The sequence below is a fragment of the Rhinolophus sinicus genome, chromosome 7 (assembly GCF_057876585.1).
Source record: "Rhinolophus sinicus isolate RSI-liver-muscle chromosome 7, RSI-T2T, whole genome shotgun sequence".
Classification (NCBI taxonomy): domain Eukaryota; kingdom Metazoa; phylum Chordata; class Mammalia; order Chiroptera; family Rhinolophidae; genus Rhinolophus; species Rhinolophus sinicus.
The window spans coordinates 5932749-5951049 of NC_142507.1; the positions used below are offsets into that span (position 1 = coordinate 5932749).

General features: G+C 36.4%; 1 long non-coding RNA gene and 1 other non-coding gene across 2 annotated transcripts in view; both read left to right on the forward strand.

Moving 5' to 3' along the window:
- LOC148757627 (uncharacterized) overlaps positions 1 to 18301 on the forward strand; it is a 329614-nt gene that overhangs the window by 65042 nt on the left and 246271 nt on the right. The window lies entirely within an intron of this gene.
- Positions 1582 to 1688, forward strand: LOC141568705 (U6 spliceosomal RNA). The gene has a single exon (XR_012491930.1). It is a non-coding gene; the product is annotated as a U6 spliceosomal RNA (small nuclear RNA).

The following is an 18301-nucleotide window of genomic DNA, read 5'->3' on the forward strand; positions in this document are numbered from 1 at the left end:
CAGGTATTCTCTCTAATATCTCCCCTGGAGAAAGGGTTTCCTGAACCAACAAACCTAAAACACATCCCCTCAATATGTCACGATATTTTTTTCTTTTTAATAACACTTATCACTACCTGAAATTTTCCTGTTTAATGAAGATATTTGTTTCCTTCTTTATAGTCCTAACCACTCAATCTAAATTCCACCCACCCATCTCTCTGAAACGTAAGCACCGCCAGAGAAAGTTGCCTGTCTTGCCTAGTGCATGCGTGCCTTCCCAAAGTGTCTGGCACAATAAATATTTGTCAACTAGATGACTGATTGAATTTCAGAAATGGTGACAAAACTTTGCTTATTGCTTTCTGAAAACTTTTTAAAAGAGGAAATCAGGATGGCTACAGCAATAAAGCATTCATAATGATTTCTTTTTGGCCTGACTCTGTCCTCATTTAGACCTCATCTATTTATTTTGCATTTACAATGAGTAGGAGTATTCAGTTTACAAACCTGGAATGGCTTCAGAAATCATCAGGGGAAAAAAAAAAAAAAAAGAGATATTACAAATCCTGACGTTTAAAACTGGAATCAACAACAGCTCTCACGAAGGGTATGGAAACACTTGGGGTTTGAAACAGAGGTAGATGGTTTAGTCCATCACTATGTGTCCATCTGCTGATTAAGGGGTCAAAACGAAGCCTCCGTGCCTTGATGGCTATCAAATATACTACAGAGAGAATTTTTTTCAGTAAGCAAATTTAGAGGAATGAATGATTACCACCTCTATTGTTACTACCTCTATTATTATATTACTAACTACCTAGATTACTACCTCTATGATACATGCCTAAGTGAACTTATTTGAATGGAAAGTAGGTATATATCAAGCATGCTGAAAAGAATTATGAGAAAATCTTTGCACTAAGAAGTAGACTCTGTGAAGAGTCAAATATTATACTTCAAAAATAATATTACTTGGGGGAAATTTTGCTTCTGTGGGTAATTAAATTTAGTTTAGTTTTTTTTTTTTTTTTTTAATTCAGACAGATATCACATTTAATCTTCTAGATGAGGTTTTAGTACAATAGCGATATTGAGACCAAGTTAGCTAGTGTATCTTTCCTAACTAAGATATTATTGCGATTATGGAGCCATTATTTGAAATGCATTGCAGTTATTATGCAGAAAGATAATCTAATAAGTATATTACATCCATTTTAATACTGAGGTACAATTAATCAGTTTCCAGTTGAAATTTGGTTTATTTATATACATTCTCCCCCAGATTCTCATCAAGTGCTACCCTTGTTTGTTATATTATAACAAATGCATGAACACCAAAGAGGAAATATATCAAATCAAATTGTTTATTATTTGATCATAAAGATGATCCAGAGAAGCAAATGTCCAATGTTTAAATTCTGAGGCTTAAAATAAATATTTCAGAAAGACTCTCATTTTTGTTGATTGCTGAAATGCACCACAGAACCTCACTTCCTCACTATTTAATGCACTGTTAAGAAGTAAAGAATTTCTTGAAAAGAATTGCTTTGCCTGACAAAATGGAAGGTCTACTGAAATAGGCATTTAATAAAATAGATTGCGCTCGCTTCAGCAGCACATAGACTAAAATTGGAACGATACAGAGAAGATTGGCATGGCCCCTGCGCAAGGATGACACGCAAATTTGTGAAGCGTTCCATATTTGGGGTATATACGAAAGCTGTCAACAGAGTCGATCCTATGAGTTCTAATCACAAGGAAAAACAAACGTACTTTTTTTTTTTTGTATCTATATGAGATGATGGATGTTAAACTTGTGGTAAACATTTCATGATATATGTAAGTCAAAACATTATGCCACAAACCTTTAACTTATACAGTGCTGTATGCCAATCACATCCGAATAAAACTGGAAAAGATACGATTGATTACACCATAGAAGCATCGAATTGAACAGTAATAATTATGATACTAGCAACAAAATAATGTTAGTCTGTTTTATGGACTTCTAAACCAGGAACGTTCTAAACAAAACAGAAAACAAACAAACAAACAAAAACTATAGGAAGTAATTAAATCAGTTACCCATCTTCCCAATTTACAGACATAGAAATTGTTAATGCTTTCTTAATTGAACTGCCTAAACTCTTTAAGTGCATGAATGTCAGTGAAACAACTTTATTTCCAAACTGGACAGGTGAATAGATTATATTTTTGGGAAATACTATGTTCTTTCTATTATTGGTGCAAAAATATTACTTTGGCTAGAAAGAGATTGATGGGTGGATGCATTGATTGATTGACTGGTTGTGACAACTTTGTTTACCTTCACTTTTGAATCTATTTTTAAGAATGGTCCAGCTGCTAAAAGTTTCAAAATGTTGGTAAGAAAGAATGCTCCTGATGTATTCAGTGCCCTACTCTGTCAAAACATGACAAAACTTTAAAAGTGACTATTGTTAAAACACAATTAAAACACATTGAAGGGCATGATTTTTGGGTTTTTAACTCCATTAACCCAAAGCCGCCTCTTCTCGCCTCCCCACAGCCTGTGTTGTGCTGGATGCGACAAAAACTCAGTTCAATCTCACTCATGTCTGCTTTGCTACTCACACAAAACCCTTCACTTCGGATATTTCTTTGGTCACCACATGTATGGGCAATTTCCCCACAACAAGCAATTCTCTGAGACATCAGCTGGGTGTCCTATAATTTAACTCAATTCTGATACTATCTACCTGAAGAGAGTATATGATTCCACAGGTTAAGGGTTCGGTCCCACAAGATGGCCCCCGGTACCACTTGACACACTGATTGCAAGTAGTAAGTCCCCAGGTTACCTGCAATTGTATCCGACGTGGCTACAGATAGATAATTCCCATGACCCCCTTCTCAGGTTAGATAGAAATTGTGTAAAAATGTGGTCTCTGGTAAGATTCAGACTACATACTTCAGCATTTAATAATTTAAGTACAGATATAAACTTTGTATAGGAAGGAATTAGCAATGCAAAGCAATAAATGATTAATCAAAAAATGTAAGTGAGATGAATGAGTAGAGTGTATTTACCCAGTACGTGTGTTACTGTGACGTGGTGAAGTGTATTTGAATTGATTAATTAGTTTGGGATTGGAGTGGAAAGAGAGCACTTTCGCTCAGATTTGAAGGATTGGTACAATTTTGTTAAGTGGGGGAAACATGGGGCCCATTCTATTCGTTCAGTAATTCATTTGCTTAGTCAATTAGTATGTAAGAAAATATTTTGAGCATCTAAAATGAACATCTAAGTAGCAAGATGGGCTTGTCACTGGAAAGACAGGTATAAAGCAATTAGAAATGGTCTCTGACCACAGAGAATCACAAGGTCCACGAGAAACACTGTGAAATAAATGTGCTCTAAAATTAAAGCAGATGCCTTTTAATTTAGAATTCAGATAGGTCACACGGAGAGTCCATTTGTGAAATAAATACTTAAGACTAGAAAAATGAATGGAGTACAGAGAGACCAATATATTCTCTGAAAGGGGTAGGAGCTGTTTCTGGGTTGCCTGGCAACGGCCACCCCTCCAGTGGCCAAATTCCATTTCCCCCAGAAGGTCTTGCTTATGGATGTGGATGAACCTTCTCTCTCCTCAAGGAATTTCATGCTGCTTGGTCATCCAACAGCACAGGGTCAGGAGCAGAGAGGGCCTGTCTGTGCAGTGAAGCCTTCAGTCTCTGGAGCCCTAGAATATCCGTGCTTTAAGCTGAGCAGTGTTCTCCCAGATTCTTTTCCACATCCAAACTCCTCTTTTTATTTGATGCACATGGACATTCATGGCAGAATGAGAAAGAGATACCACTCTGCCTGTCTTCAAAACAAAACAAAACAAAACAAAAAACAAATTAAATTCATCAATATATTTAAGATAGAAAAAAACACCTCGCCCCACATCTTTTAGACCCCATATAAATTTTTCATATGTCTACTATTCCAAATATTTAAGTATTTTCCTCAAAGAGGAATAATTTGGTAAGTAATTGGATAAAATCTATTAGAGAAAATCCCTAAGGTATTCAAGATGCTAACAGTAGATACGATACTTGCTTTCTCATTAAGTAGGGAACCTGGAGACTGAGGCTGCTAAGCGTTTCCAAATATGCTAGGGCTTTGTCTATTCATGTGTGACACCTTTTCTAAGTCATCCAGGCAGGAATTATCTAATCCAAGAACTTTGTTAATTATATTACCAGTATCAGCAACCATAAGATTATATTTTGTTCTCTATAAAGCTTTTTAAAAAGAGAGAAATAGTGAAGTGAACTAAAAATGCACAATTACAGACGATGAAAATAAGGGTTGAAAGATGACACCAACGTGATATAAATTCAGAGATAGAAAGTTCTCATTAACGTTATTTTAGTTACCTCTGAGAACTCTGATTTAATTAAAGATCTCTCAGAATATATGCATGTAAGAATTTGTAGGATGAAAACGTGTGGCCTGGAATTCTTTTCAATTATGCAGGAATATTTGTATTAATGAAATGGTACTTCTGTGCCTTTCTCTGCAATGCTCTCAGTTTCTTTAGATGGAAAGAGTTCCATATCTAAAATATAAGACCCTGTGCCCAATACAACCTAAAGAATGCAATTGTCACACGATATTACATGGCATCTCCTCCTGAGACGTTTTTATTCCTCAGGGAATAAACAGATGTCATAAAAATCTTGGCAGTCTCACAACAGTGACAACCCAATATGGCTACCTAACTCTTAGCTTCAGATTATGTTTTCTCTTCCGCTAACATAAAGACATTTTCCAATGTCCATATTTAATTATGTATTAGGTTGGTGCAAAAGTAATTGCGGTTTAAAAGGTTGGAAATAATCGCAAAAACCGCAATTATTTTTGCACCAACCTAATACCTATATGCATTTGTAAAAAAAATTAACCTTCAAGCAAATATTAAAAATCAGGAGAACAGATGAAAAATGCATCTGGTGATGTTTCTGTGGTGCTAGAAGCTGACACGTAATTAAGCTAACTCCAGCCTAAGCACTACTGCAATTACGTTTTAGTATCTCTGGACTTTTAATTACCTGGCATGGTATGTGCCAATGTGCTATTAAAATATCTCTATTTTCAGTTTTATTGTTTCTTTTTACACTTCCATTGTCATCTTTTCTGTTAGTATTTTAATTGAATGGTAACCATGGAAAGCTTCTAACACTATGTCTCTGAATATAAATCTTAATGAAAATGGGTTCAGCCCTTTGGATTCTCTTTTCTGTTGTTTAGAACTGGCTGAGAGCTATGAATATTTAGTACAACTGACCCTTTCAACAGGAATCCAGCAGAGACTGAATTAAAGACAATCTTCTTGTCTTTTTCTACAGGTGGTAGTTATCACAGCTTTGATTGCTAGTCGATTTCCATGAACCGGCGTCTTCAGATAATGGAACCATCAGTCCCAAGTATTAACATTAATTTCTTATGAAACAGAAATACAACTGAACCTTGAACAATATGGGCTTGAATTGCCGGGTCCACCTATATGCAGATTTTTTTCTAATAAATACAGTTGGCCCTTCATATCCTTGGATTCAACCTTGAATCCAAAACAGTATTTTCACATTCATAACCTCAGTTTCCCAACTATGGATCCGAAACCCTGGAGTGAATCTGGGGATGGGGAGGGCTAAGGCTAGAGGCAAAATTACAGGTGAACTTCTGACTACAGGGATTTTGGTACCCTTAACCCCACCTTGTTCAAGGGCCAGTAGTAATGATGTCAGGGTGACTTGGCTTCTATGAGGAGTATGACAGAGAAATGTGAGAAAGCAAACTGCACATACTTTCTAATTAAAAAAGAAAATAATGTCTCTTGTTACCTTTGACTTAAGAATCTTTGGAAGAAAGATTGATTTCCTGAATCAGACCTGTGTGAGGGGAAGGGAAGGACTAAGAAAGAGGTAGTTCAATCATGGAGAAAATCAGGATAGAGTGGGAATCTCTAAAACATGAAGCTGTGAGGGTCACCTGTCCCCCACCCCACCCCCAAATCAAACCTGTCAGTGTTACCCAGATAAAGCTAGTTATGTGCTACTGTCACCTCATAAAAATGTGTTTTTTCTTATCCAGTCCTGAAATCCTTTAAATTTACTACTATTTGACACAATGTTTTCAAGATTTTTTCATACTACAGCAGGCATCAGTACTTCATGTTTTTAAATTGTCAAATAATATACAACTGGAAGGCTATACCTTATTTTGTTTACTTATTCATCAGTTGATAGATATTTGGATTGTTTCTACTTTGGACTATAATGACTAATGCTGCTGTGAATATTCTTGTACAGGTTTTCGAATGGACGTATGTTGTTGTTTCTCTTGGGTATGTATCTAGGACTAGAATTTCTGGATCATATGGTTAAACTTTATGTTTAACATGTAGAGGAACTGACAAACTCTTTCAAATGGCTGCCTCGTTTCTCAATCCTACCAACAATGCATTATGGTTCCAATTTCCCTACATCATTGCCAACACTTGTTATTGTCATAGTTTTAATAGTTTTTAGGTTATTTGTTTGTATTTTTAATGTGGAATCAGGACTATTCTTAGTGGGCTGAGTGATTTTTGTCATGAAGTGTTTTAGATTTGGTCAAATGCTTTTTCTGCATCTACTGACATGACATTTTGTCCTTTAGTCTATTAATATTGTATATGATATTATTGATTTTTCCGATGTTAAACTTACCTTATTTATTCCAGGAATAAATCTCACTTTGTCATAATGCGTCATTCTTTTTTATAGGTTGATCAATTTGGTTACCTGGTATTTCATTGAATGTTTTGTTTCCATACTCATGAGGAATATTGGTCTTCAGATTTTTCTTGCATGTCTGATTTTGGTGTCAGAGTAATCCTAGCCTCATAGAATGACTTAGAAAGTTCTCGATCCATGGGGCTTTTGGAAGAGTTTTAAAATGGTTAGTATTATTATTCTGTGAATGTTTTATCAAATTTACCAATGAAATGGTGAGCATAATTTGGTGGTGGGGAGTATTCTAATTGCTGATACAATTATTTTACCGTTATAGATTTATCCAGATTTTTTCTTTTTGAGTCAATTTCAGAAATGTGTGCCTTTCAATAAATTTGTCTAATTTGAATTGGAAAATATACAAAACAACTGGATCCAAATTAGCTCGATTTCATTCACCATTTTGTGCTTCTTTTGTCATAGGAAATACATCTTTATTGATGATAAACCTATCCACATGGATTTATAATTATTGTTTTATGTACTTGTCATTTAAATCGGATGGAAGAGGAAATGCATTGCAAACAAATGTGCATTGATACTAAGTTTTCTATTTCCCCATGTAGTTGTTTTTTTAACTGGTGCTCTTTATTGATTTATAAGGATTTAGTTACTATTTGATGCCCTTTCATTTCTCCCTGCAGGATTCCCTTTACCAATTCTTGTTGAGTAGGACTGTTTACAACACATTGTCTGGAATTTCTTAATTTACCTTTATTTTTGAAGGATGGTTTTGATGAATATAAGACTTTTGGTTGCCATGTTTATTTAGCACTTTGAATATGTCACTCCACTTCTTTCTGGCCTTCATGATTACTGGTGAAAAATCAATTATTAGCATTGTTAAGGATTCTTGCACATGATAAATATTTTATGCTGCTTGATGATTCTTTCTTTGTTTTTTTCTTTTAATTTTTTGACTACGATTTGTCTAGGTGTGGATCTCATTAAGTTTATCCTAGTTGGAGTTCATGGAGCTTCTTGGTTGTTCTCATTAGATTTGTGGACTATGGTGTTATTATTTTTTAAAATATTCTTTCTGCTTCTTTATTTTTCTCTTCTCCTCCCAGGAATTCTGTTATGCATATGTTGTTGTGCTAGATGGTTCACCACATATCTCTGAGGTTCTGTTCATTTTTTTCCTCTTTTTCTGTTCCTCAAACTCAGTAATTTCAATTGTCTTGTATTTAATTTTGCTGGTTCTTCTGCCAACTCAAGTGTATTGTTGAGCTGCTCTAGCAAATTATTTTGCTCTTTTTTTTATATATATATAATTTCTATTTCTTCATTGACAAGATTTATTTGGTAAGACACTGTTCTTGTAATTTTCTTTCTTTAGACCTGGTCTCCTTTGGTTCTTGAACATACTTATCATGGTCAATTTAAAGCGTTGTGCAATAGGTTCATTATCTAGGCTTCCTTAAAGACAATTTCTTTTGGTCCCCCCTTCCCCGGGGTATGGCGAATACTATTCTATTTATTTACATGTCTCATTTCAGTTGTTGTTGAAAATGAACATTTTTTAAAGATTTTTTTTTTAATTGGGGAAGGGGAACAGGACTTTATTGGGGAACAGTGTGTACTTCCAGGACTTTTTTTTTTTCCAAGTCAAGTTGTCCTTTCAATCTTAGTTGTGGAGGGTGCTGTTCAGCTTCAAGTTATTGTCCTTTCAGTCTTAGTTGTGGAGGGCGCAGCTCAGCTCCAGGTCCAGTTGCCGTTTTCTAGTTGCAGGGGGCGCAGCCCACCATCCCTTGCGGAAGTCGAACCGGCAACCTTGTGTTTGAGAGGATGCGCTCCAACCAACTGAGCCATCTGGGAGCTCAGCGGCAGCTCAGCTCAAGGTGCCGTGTTCAATCTTAGTTGCAGGGGGCGCTGCCCACCATCCCTTGCGGGACTCAAGGAATCAAACTGGCAACCTTGTGGTTGAGAGCCCACTGGCCCATGTGGGAATTGAACTGGCAGCCTTCGGAGTTAGGAGCATGGAGCTCTAACCGCCTGAGTCACCGGGCCGGCCCCAAAAACGAACATTTTAAATAATATGAAGGGACAACTGTGAAGATTAGATTTCTTCCCCCTCCTTCAGAACCTGTTTTGTTTTTGCTCTTTGTTCCTGATGTTTTGTCCCTATCTGCTTACTTAGTGACTTCTCTGAAATTATTATAAGCCTATATGTTTGTACTGTACAGCTGTTAAACTCTATGCTCAGTTAACTTTGTAGTGAGCTGATGTTTGGACTGAGATTTCCTTAATGTCGTGAAACTTTAAGGCCCCCAATCTTGTCTTGAAATTTTAAGGCCCCACCTTTACCAAGGGTCTCTGTCTCTCTGTCTCTGTTTGGTCTGTTTGTCTGTGTGTGTGTGTGTGTGTGTGTGTGTGTGTGTGTGTGTGTGTGTGTGTGTGTTTAAATGATTTGGCCAGCCTCTTATGTTTCTATCGCCTGTTGCCACCTCAGGCATCTGTGATGTTGAACAATTGCCCTTTTTTGTTGTTGTTCGTTTGTTTGTTTTCAGCAACACTGTAGGAAGGGCTTTTCCCATGGAACAAGATCAAATAAAAATAAGTCCTATGAATGGGCCTTTCCAGAAAGCTAGAGAAGTATCAAATATTGATAGTTCTCTGAAGATAGGGCTTTTGGGGAGGATTCTAATCCCATTTCCCTCTGCAGTGACTGAGAGGCCACTTGTTTTTACAACTACCTTGGTTGTAAGGTTTCTGGTTTTCAAGGTTCCTGTGGAGCTGGGGAGAAATAAGGCGCCAGAAGAAGTTAAAATGTCTCACTGCTCAGTCTTCTCACAGAGAGAGATTCAGTTGTTTCTCTTGAATAGGTATTCTTTGCATCATTGCAAGCCTTTGGTTAATTTCCAGAGTTCTAACGAGTTAATTGTGACAAATTGGGGCACTCTTCTTGTTGCTTCTATGGAGAAGTGAATATTTTTGGAATTCTGTACTGTCATTCCAGAAGCGCTTCCCAAGTCTCTGATTTTGAAATGTTGAATATTCTAATTATTATTTTTTCTTAATTTTTCAATGTGTTTCAAACAAAACCTATCTGTGGGCAGAATCCAGTCACCAATACAGAGCACTTTGTAATTTCTTACGTAGGCTCATGTAGCGTGGTTCAACAACATAAACGAAGGCCATTTGATAAAAACTACTGACTCTATAGCCTTCTAATTCTATCACTTTAATATGGAAATAACAATAAAATAATACAGTTCATAATATAGATCATAATCAGCCAAAAATGAAATGTTGTTTATTGTATTGAAGTTTAAAAAAGTCAGGAATGTGAGCAGTCTATTTTAGTCCATTTTAAAAATATTATCAAACAGCAGACAGTCACATTTGTAAACACACAGGTTTGTTCCTCAGTGAGGTGAAGAGAGGGGAGGCTGTCCCATGCTAGCAGTGAGGCAGTGGGTTGGAAAAAGGCAAAGAGAAGTATAAACTAGAACAGAAAGACTGCCATTGCTGCTAAGCGTCTTGGAGCAGACTTAAGTCTATAGAGATGGCAAGTTAGGAGAAGATACTGATGCAACTAGCCCAGAGGGCTCAGAAGCCAAAAACATGATTCCCACCTCTTTCTAGAATCCAGTACTGTCCTCTTTGCCCCAGGATTGGGGGCCCTCAGGGCGCAGGAATGAATGAGGCTTTACATATTAATGATCCCCACATGGGTGGTGGCAGCGTCCTGGGCTCTCCAAGTATTTTTGCACATGGAGTTCGCAGACAAGTGCGGGCAGCAGGAGAGGAAGAGGCCAGCGCAACCAACACGTGTTGGCGGCAAGGAGATTTTGAGAACTCCCAGACACATCTAAGCAAATACCGAGTTTTAAATGGGTAGATTTTTTTTTTTTTTTTTTTTTTTTTTTTAGACCATAGACCTGTGAGTTACATTTACATTTTATTTTGCTTTCATGCTAATGAACTTCTTTTAGGTGACCCGTGCCTCAGTTCGACCTTCTGGTTTTCTCAGGACATAATTGGGGAGCTGCCCTTCTGAGATGATACGCTCCAGTCTGTCAAGATTACACTGTGTTTACTTCAAAGACACATTGGAGCATGTTACGCAAATAAACAACTGTTATAAATCTTAATACCCATGTTGACACTGTCCAAGTGCTTGTGAAACTCAATTTCGCTGTTAGACTGATTTATTATTTATATTTCCAAATATGTATATGTTTCTGAAAGGTCTGTTTACTGTTCACTCAGGGAAACATACTTGTGAATGAGCGAACTGCTGATCTAAGCCTCTGACCCGCACAATTCTCTTAGACATTCTGGCCATTAACTGGGAGGAAATCTGGCCAGTATCTACTGATTGAGTCAAACATTTCATTCCTGCACACAAAGATATACTACTAGCTTCAGTTTCTTGCCTTAAAATGTTCCTGAACAGAGTAAGACACCTCGAAACTTCTCCCTGTGATAAGCTGCCTGGTACGTTCCGATACCCAAGGGAGTCAAACATAGGTGGCCGCTGCATTCTGTGTGAAATTTAAACTTGTATTTAGGATTTGTTTCTTCTCCTGACTTGATTCACTCATTATTTGCACTAGTTCTGATGTCCTTCTATTTCAAAGACTTTATAATCAACTTGATAAACAGCTGTTTAAGCGCCAAGTGCTAAATCATTTACCTCCCAGAAGCAGAGTGGATATATATTATTTTGCGTGATCTGTGACCCATTTGAGAAAGAAAGAGGCTATTCACTGGTGGGATCCGAGAACAATCAGTATACACTGGGTTTTCTCACATGTGAAGCAAAGGAACGTATTATGCAGATTAGTGAAGAAACTCAAGAGCCATATGTACCCTTCCTTGTATATGTACTTACATCTAAAATTATATATATAAAATCTCCCTCCCAATTCTCTTTTCCTTTGTAGAATTACTCAGGAACGATGTCTTATGTGTCAGCCTCTCACCACCCAGACTCATGTGAAAATAAGCAGTAAATAACAGTATGCTTTTGGGTTGATTTTCTTCCTTCGTGGTACATACCAGCTATTCCTTTCTTCCTCTGGAAATGTCTGCTGTAACTGCTGCTTCTCCTCTTTGACGTTACAATTTTTTTTACTGATGATGATCCAGAGAAATTGAATTGAAAAAATAATTTTTAACAGAGCCACACACAGGTATCTCCTGTGCCCCTATCTAGCTACAGTTTTCACTAGTTACAAAGTGAGGAGATCCTGGAGGTGAAAATTGCGTAATATTTAGTGCCGCTTATGACTTCATTGTGTGTCACTTAACCAAGAAGAAAATTCATACGATGCTCTTTAGATGAAGGATTTTCCATTAATATTTGTCGTCGTCTTTAAAAATCTGAAGTTAAATGACCACTTCAGATGTTGCTAATGGAAATCATTAGGTCCATCTCAAAAGATGATGGTGAAGTAAGTTATGATGTGTATACATTGTGGGGGAGAACAGAGTGCGTCACAAGATAGAAATACACCAAATTACTCTCTCTCCTTCCTACAATTATTTTAAATGTGTTACTTTCCATGATTCTCCACAAAATTTTCTATACGGAGAATTTGGAATATTCTGTTTAAATAAGTACTATTTTGTTGAAGGCAATTTTCTGTAGCCTGTATGTCATTGATGGTGGGAACAGGGCATACAACTTTCTAGAATTCAGTGCATATGATGACAGGTGCATAGAAGTACGATAGGATATCTAGCTAATGGGGTAGAAAACTTCTTTGACACTCAACACGGTCATCTACAAACTAATGATGGTAATATTGACTTTCTTATAGTAAAAGAAAAGTGTGGAGAGCACACAATGTGATATATAAATGATGTGTTATAGGACTATACACTTGAACCTATGTAATTTTACTAACTATTGTCTTCCCAATACATTTAGTAATAAAAAAAGAAGTAACATTTAAGAAAAACCATTCATACAATGTAGAGGGCTCCATAAATAATAGTTTCTATTATTGATGACTGTCACACATGATCTTGCCAGTATGTGTGAAATGCTCTCATCCCACTAATACCAGAGAGGATCCTGTGGAGAAAAAGAAACCTTCAGTATTCTGTAGATTCTGACAACGAGGCACTTGGCAATGGCGTATGCTCAGTAATATCAGCGGCCATGTGTGGGTCTCATATTTTATTCTCCAAAGTGAAGTTAGTTTATTTGAGCTGGATGTTTATTTCTTCCTTGCAGAAAGAATTGAAGGCTTCCTAGGATCTCTCTCTCTCTCTCTCTCTCTCTCTCTCTCTCTCTCTCTCTCTCTCTCTCTCGTCTCTTGTCTCTGCTTGAGAGGAGAAAATGATAAATTGATTTTTTTAAAAGCAAATTATGAGAAAGGTCTCATGTTAGAATGTGTTAATGTTTTATTTGTTTCAAGAGAACTCTGTGAGCAAGTTTTTCACAATAGCAGTAGATTTTAAAATTATTCTCAACGCTCTACCTTCAAGTGCAGAATTATATCATAGTGAATTCAACTAAAAGTGTTAAAAGTTAAGTAGACGTTCAAATTAGCAATTGAGACTCCCGCAGTCTAACTTTTAAAATAATGAGTGCCCTGGAGATGCAGCTGAGAAAACAGGAAAGGCCATTGGAAAGGTTGTGACAACGGTGAGATTTTGTCCTGACTATACAACATTTTAGTCCCTTTAACTGAAGGATTTGGAAAAAGGGGCACATTAAAATCTGTAAGTCGGGTCACCAAGTCTGACAGACTGTGTCTTGCACAGTATCAGTGACGCTAATATGTGATAAATATTTGGTCTTTGAACTTCTCTATGCCAACCTATTTTATTTGCCTAGTTTTGCTCATTTTTCCCCCTCCTAATTGCTTCACTTGATTCACACTCAAACTCATCTGGACGAAAAGAAAGAGAGAGAAAAAAAATAGAATGGTATATACTTTAAGTGAATACACTTTAAAAATATTTAAATACGTTTTCCCATGGATGCTTCATTATAATTGCGTATTAGAAAGAAAGTTTCCTAAGTTACTTTAAATTTTTACAAATGGGAATCTAGATTGTATTTTGGGAGGAAATCAAATGTTGAGGCTAAGATAGAAAAATCTAGTAGACTGACTTGAAAACAAGATGTGTATCAATGTTTACCACCTTTATGGTGTTGAGCAAGCGATTTAATTTGTATTTGTGGTGCATATTATTACTATCAGTTTCCAGAAACCAAGTTCCTATTTTATATTTAGCTCATATGTTTGTAAACCTGTATACTATAACATGTATAGTATAAACTTTTGAAATTTACTTGAAATAATGACGTTTTACTTGGTAACAAAGTCAGTTTTTTAACATATTACACGGTTCGAAAACACGACTGATGGTTTATTCCATCGGTGACTCTTTAGGTACAGACTTGATTCCTGAGTGGGGCTCATAAAACCTACCTACACACAGTGGGCGAAATAGGTGGCTTTCTGAGCACCCCTCTTGATTAGAAATTGGTGAGTCTGATAACTGCCCTTAGAAAATGGGTACCAAATAAAATTTAAACGTGCGAACATGATTTGCTGCACAGATGTTATGAAGCGGACAGAAGATAATATTAGTGCTAGTAAATATGACAGTCCTTCCTGTTAGGGAAATTAGTTCACTGTCGGCTTAGTTCTCCTGCCGCACCTTATTCTCTGCTCCCTTTTTTCATACCCCATTTCCTACTCGCCTATCAGCTTCGCCCTAATTGTCCTGTGGGTAGACCATCCAGTGCCCGCGTACCGGCCTCACACACCTGTGCTGCAATGTTCGTTAGCACATTTTGGTGAAAGATGGCTAATATGCATGGCTATCCTCAGGTGACAAGCCCTTACGTAACTCACTCTTTAACGATTTTTAAAAGTAAACTAGTCATTTGACGAAAAGTCAAGTAAAAGGTTCTTATGTGTACTCAGCTTTCAGTGCTCCTTCTATTCTAAACTATAAACCTGATACAGTTTAAATCACTTTTCTTAAAACCACAGAATCAAATAGTATTTTAGTAAATATGCTTTAGCCTATATATATGACAAGTAGGCTTCAATATTTTTGAAAAGCTCTAATATCACAGGTAATAATACTTAGTAACAGGAATATAAGTAAAGGTGTGTGTGTAATCCTCAATTTCCAGTTGATCAGATTGGATCTACTCCTTGTCTCTCTGGCACCCTGGAAAAAATGTTCAGTTTTTTAGCTGATTTTAAGTGGACAGCAACTGTTTTCCCCGGGGAAATATTCTGAGCAGAAAATCCAGGAGTCCTATAGTCAATAATAAAAGGGGAAAAAAAAAGAGAAAGGGGGAAAAGATCTCCTGAATAAATACATAGGGCAAGAAAGAATGATATACTTAGGAACATTTTTATGGTATCTGTACATCCTCTTTTCAGGGCTGGATTTATCAGAGAAATGTCCAGCAACGCGTGAGTTGGTGTGATGCTATGGCATTCAAAGCGATACAAATTTTTGAGCAAGGTTGTAAATGATATAAAATATCTTCTTTAAAATCTGAGCTTCTACAGTTATATCACCTCTATAGTTGTAGCACATGTGAAAGTAACTCTAAACAATAATGTTTTCAACTAATAATATCTGGAATAGTTTTTTTAAATTTATTTTTATTTATTTATTTTTTTATCTCGTGATAGGTAAGTTCAGATCACCCCATAACCAGAGTGTAATGAAATTGTCAACATTTTCTTCATTTCTTCTTTTCCTGACAAATGGTGTGAACATATTACCTTTTTCTCTTAATGGAAAACCTAACTAGAATACATCAAAATGCTATTAGGTTTTTCATTTTCTTATACAATGCAGTGCTGGGGAATGCATGCAGCCCTCATCTGGTCACCACTGTGGAATATTCCTTGTCCCTGATAAAATGACGGCAAAGGAAAATCAAGCAGAATTGTTTTCTGACTGGCCCTGCTGCTCCTTTGTTACAGTCTCTCCAAGAATGTGTGCAGGGGGTTTATCTGTGCTTCAGGAATATACACGGGTTATGTTCACCAAAATGTATCCCAAATCTTACCCAAGTCATTTTAATGTGCAAACATGTTTAATGAAAAAGTCTCCAGGTCCAACACTACTCACGTATGTGCTGTGTTTTGGACTTTAAGAGGAGCAGCCACAGACTGCTTGTCGTTAAGGTCCAGAAGATGCTTATTGAAATGTTACATAGAAAGAGGGGGAGATAAAATCAAGTGTCCTTATCCCAGGGGAAATATCTGTAGCCTATTCATTGTTTAATTTATTTTGTCTTGAACTAAGTCAATAATAGAATCTAAAATGACTCCAAGTGAGAGTACATGAGGCATAGAAGTGAGTGTAGGAAAACGATATTCCTTCCATCTGTAAAATGTTACCTGTGGATTCCAGTTATTAAAGCAGAAAGTAGCCTGTTGTTCTAATGGCAGTTTAACAAGAAGAAAACATTAACTGATATTTTTGTTGACCTCGTAAGCAATTTGATTACCATGTGATAAAATAAAAGTAAGAATACTTAAAATGGAATATATATGCGTATATATAATTCACATATGTGTATACACTTATACATATATGGGCATATATGTATATACACATAAGTATATACACATATACATATATCCTCCATGACATCAGTTTCTGAAGAAGTGGTTATATGGTAGAAACACAGACTTTTGAGTAATCAACACAAATTCCAGTATCATTTTTAGAGAGGTGGTCCAGTAAATCATCTGATAATTTAAGAAATCCTATCACTTATAAGAAAAAGTAATTTAAAGCCATTTTGAAGCCCCTTCAGATTCAGCATATTTAAAAAATTGCTTCCTGCTTACTTGCGTGAACCAGTTCTAAATATTCTAAATTGTTAATAAATTAAGAGACAATTGAATATTTTCTCCAGGTGTATCATTCTTGACAATGCCTTAGTGATTCTTCTAGCAACATCTGAACAGTAATATTTCACTCTCTCTGAAAGACAGGTCCAGAGCAAGCGTTTCTCCTAATGCTTGGGAAGAACAGGGAAATATGTTCTCGGTGCTCTTGTTATGATTTATTTTAAAAATCCTAACTAGAGTTATGGGAAGACTTCATAGTGGAGCATTTTCATTTTATTCTCACCTCAACAAAAAAGCACCAGCTGTGTCCTGAAACTCATTTCATGTATAAAAATGATGCCACAATATTTAGTAACGGAATTTCCTAGAACAAATGGTTATGAAGAATACACAGTGCATTCCTTTCAGTCCCCAAATCATTTGCTACTAAATATGGGGAGGACACCCTAAGGCCAGAACAGACATGCCGAGGGTGCCCCCCGCAAAATGTATACACAGTTTAACAAAGATTACGCTGATGGTAACCGCTTTGAGCACCTCTTGTCATTGCAGAAGTGAAATGTGACTTGTATTCGTCTTTTGTTGTCAGTATTTATTGAGTATTACAATTTTAATACATTTTTTTTCCTTTCTTCAAATGTGCATGCATTTTTTTTGGCAACCTCTGTACTTATTCCTATACCCCTTCTCTGTTTCTAAACAATTGAGTGGCCAAAACCAAATATTTATGCCTCTTAGGAGGATAATTTTATAAGAAAATGTATTGTTAAATTGAAAATGAGAATTTAATATTGTGCCGATTTTATATATAGATCACCATTAGAGTGATTTGTAAGCTGCTCAGCTGCTGTCTTCAAATTTGGTTGATTTAAGGTACAATAGTCATGATAGAGAAATTTTCACTTTTTATTCAGGCTCATCAGTGTGGTAAAGGTCCTGTCTCAGATTCTGATATATTTTCAAATCAGGAAGAAAATAAAATAAAATGCACCTAGAAATCAAATGTCAAGGTCAGTAGCTACCACCATTTGGTCTTGCTGTAATAACAGCCCAATTGCCTGCATGGCAATTTGCATAGCATTACCCGTTCAGCTTGTTCTGCAATTTGGCTTTTAGAGGTCGCTATACCTTGATATACTTTGTTAAAAGAGAGCATTTTCTAAGCATCAAAGCCATGCTGTTTCAGGGCCCACTGTATTTCTGCTGGCAGCCTCTGTGAAAACAAGGTGCAATGACAAATTGAACCGGAAATCCTGAAATTTTAACCATTAAAAAAATTATTTAGGAAAAAAAAAAAAAATCTCTCAAATTTCTATTAAAAAAAAATCAAAGGAAGAAGAAAACTCAATTATAAACCGGAGTCTATATTTTTCATCCTTTGATGCATTTTGCAGCTGTGGCCTAGGTTTCAGAGGCTTCCAATATTTGTGTGGCATTTATTTGTTTTATTTTTAATTATAGGTGTGAAGTAGCTGCCTCACTGATTCATTTACTTCAGCATTAGCTGCTCATGGTAGACACTCAATCCACTAGCTATCTGTCACAATTTTGGATTGGGTACCCATTATCGAGATTGATAGCAGTTATCAAACCTCAAAATACGTGTGTGTTCTCTTTTAAATATTAGCTGTCAGCGTGTGATAAGTTGCGTTGGGTTGTATGGAGCAGGGTTGAACATATGACACAGTGAGACTTCGTTTTAAAGACGA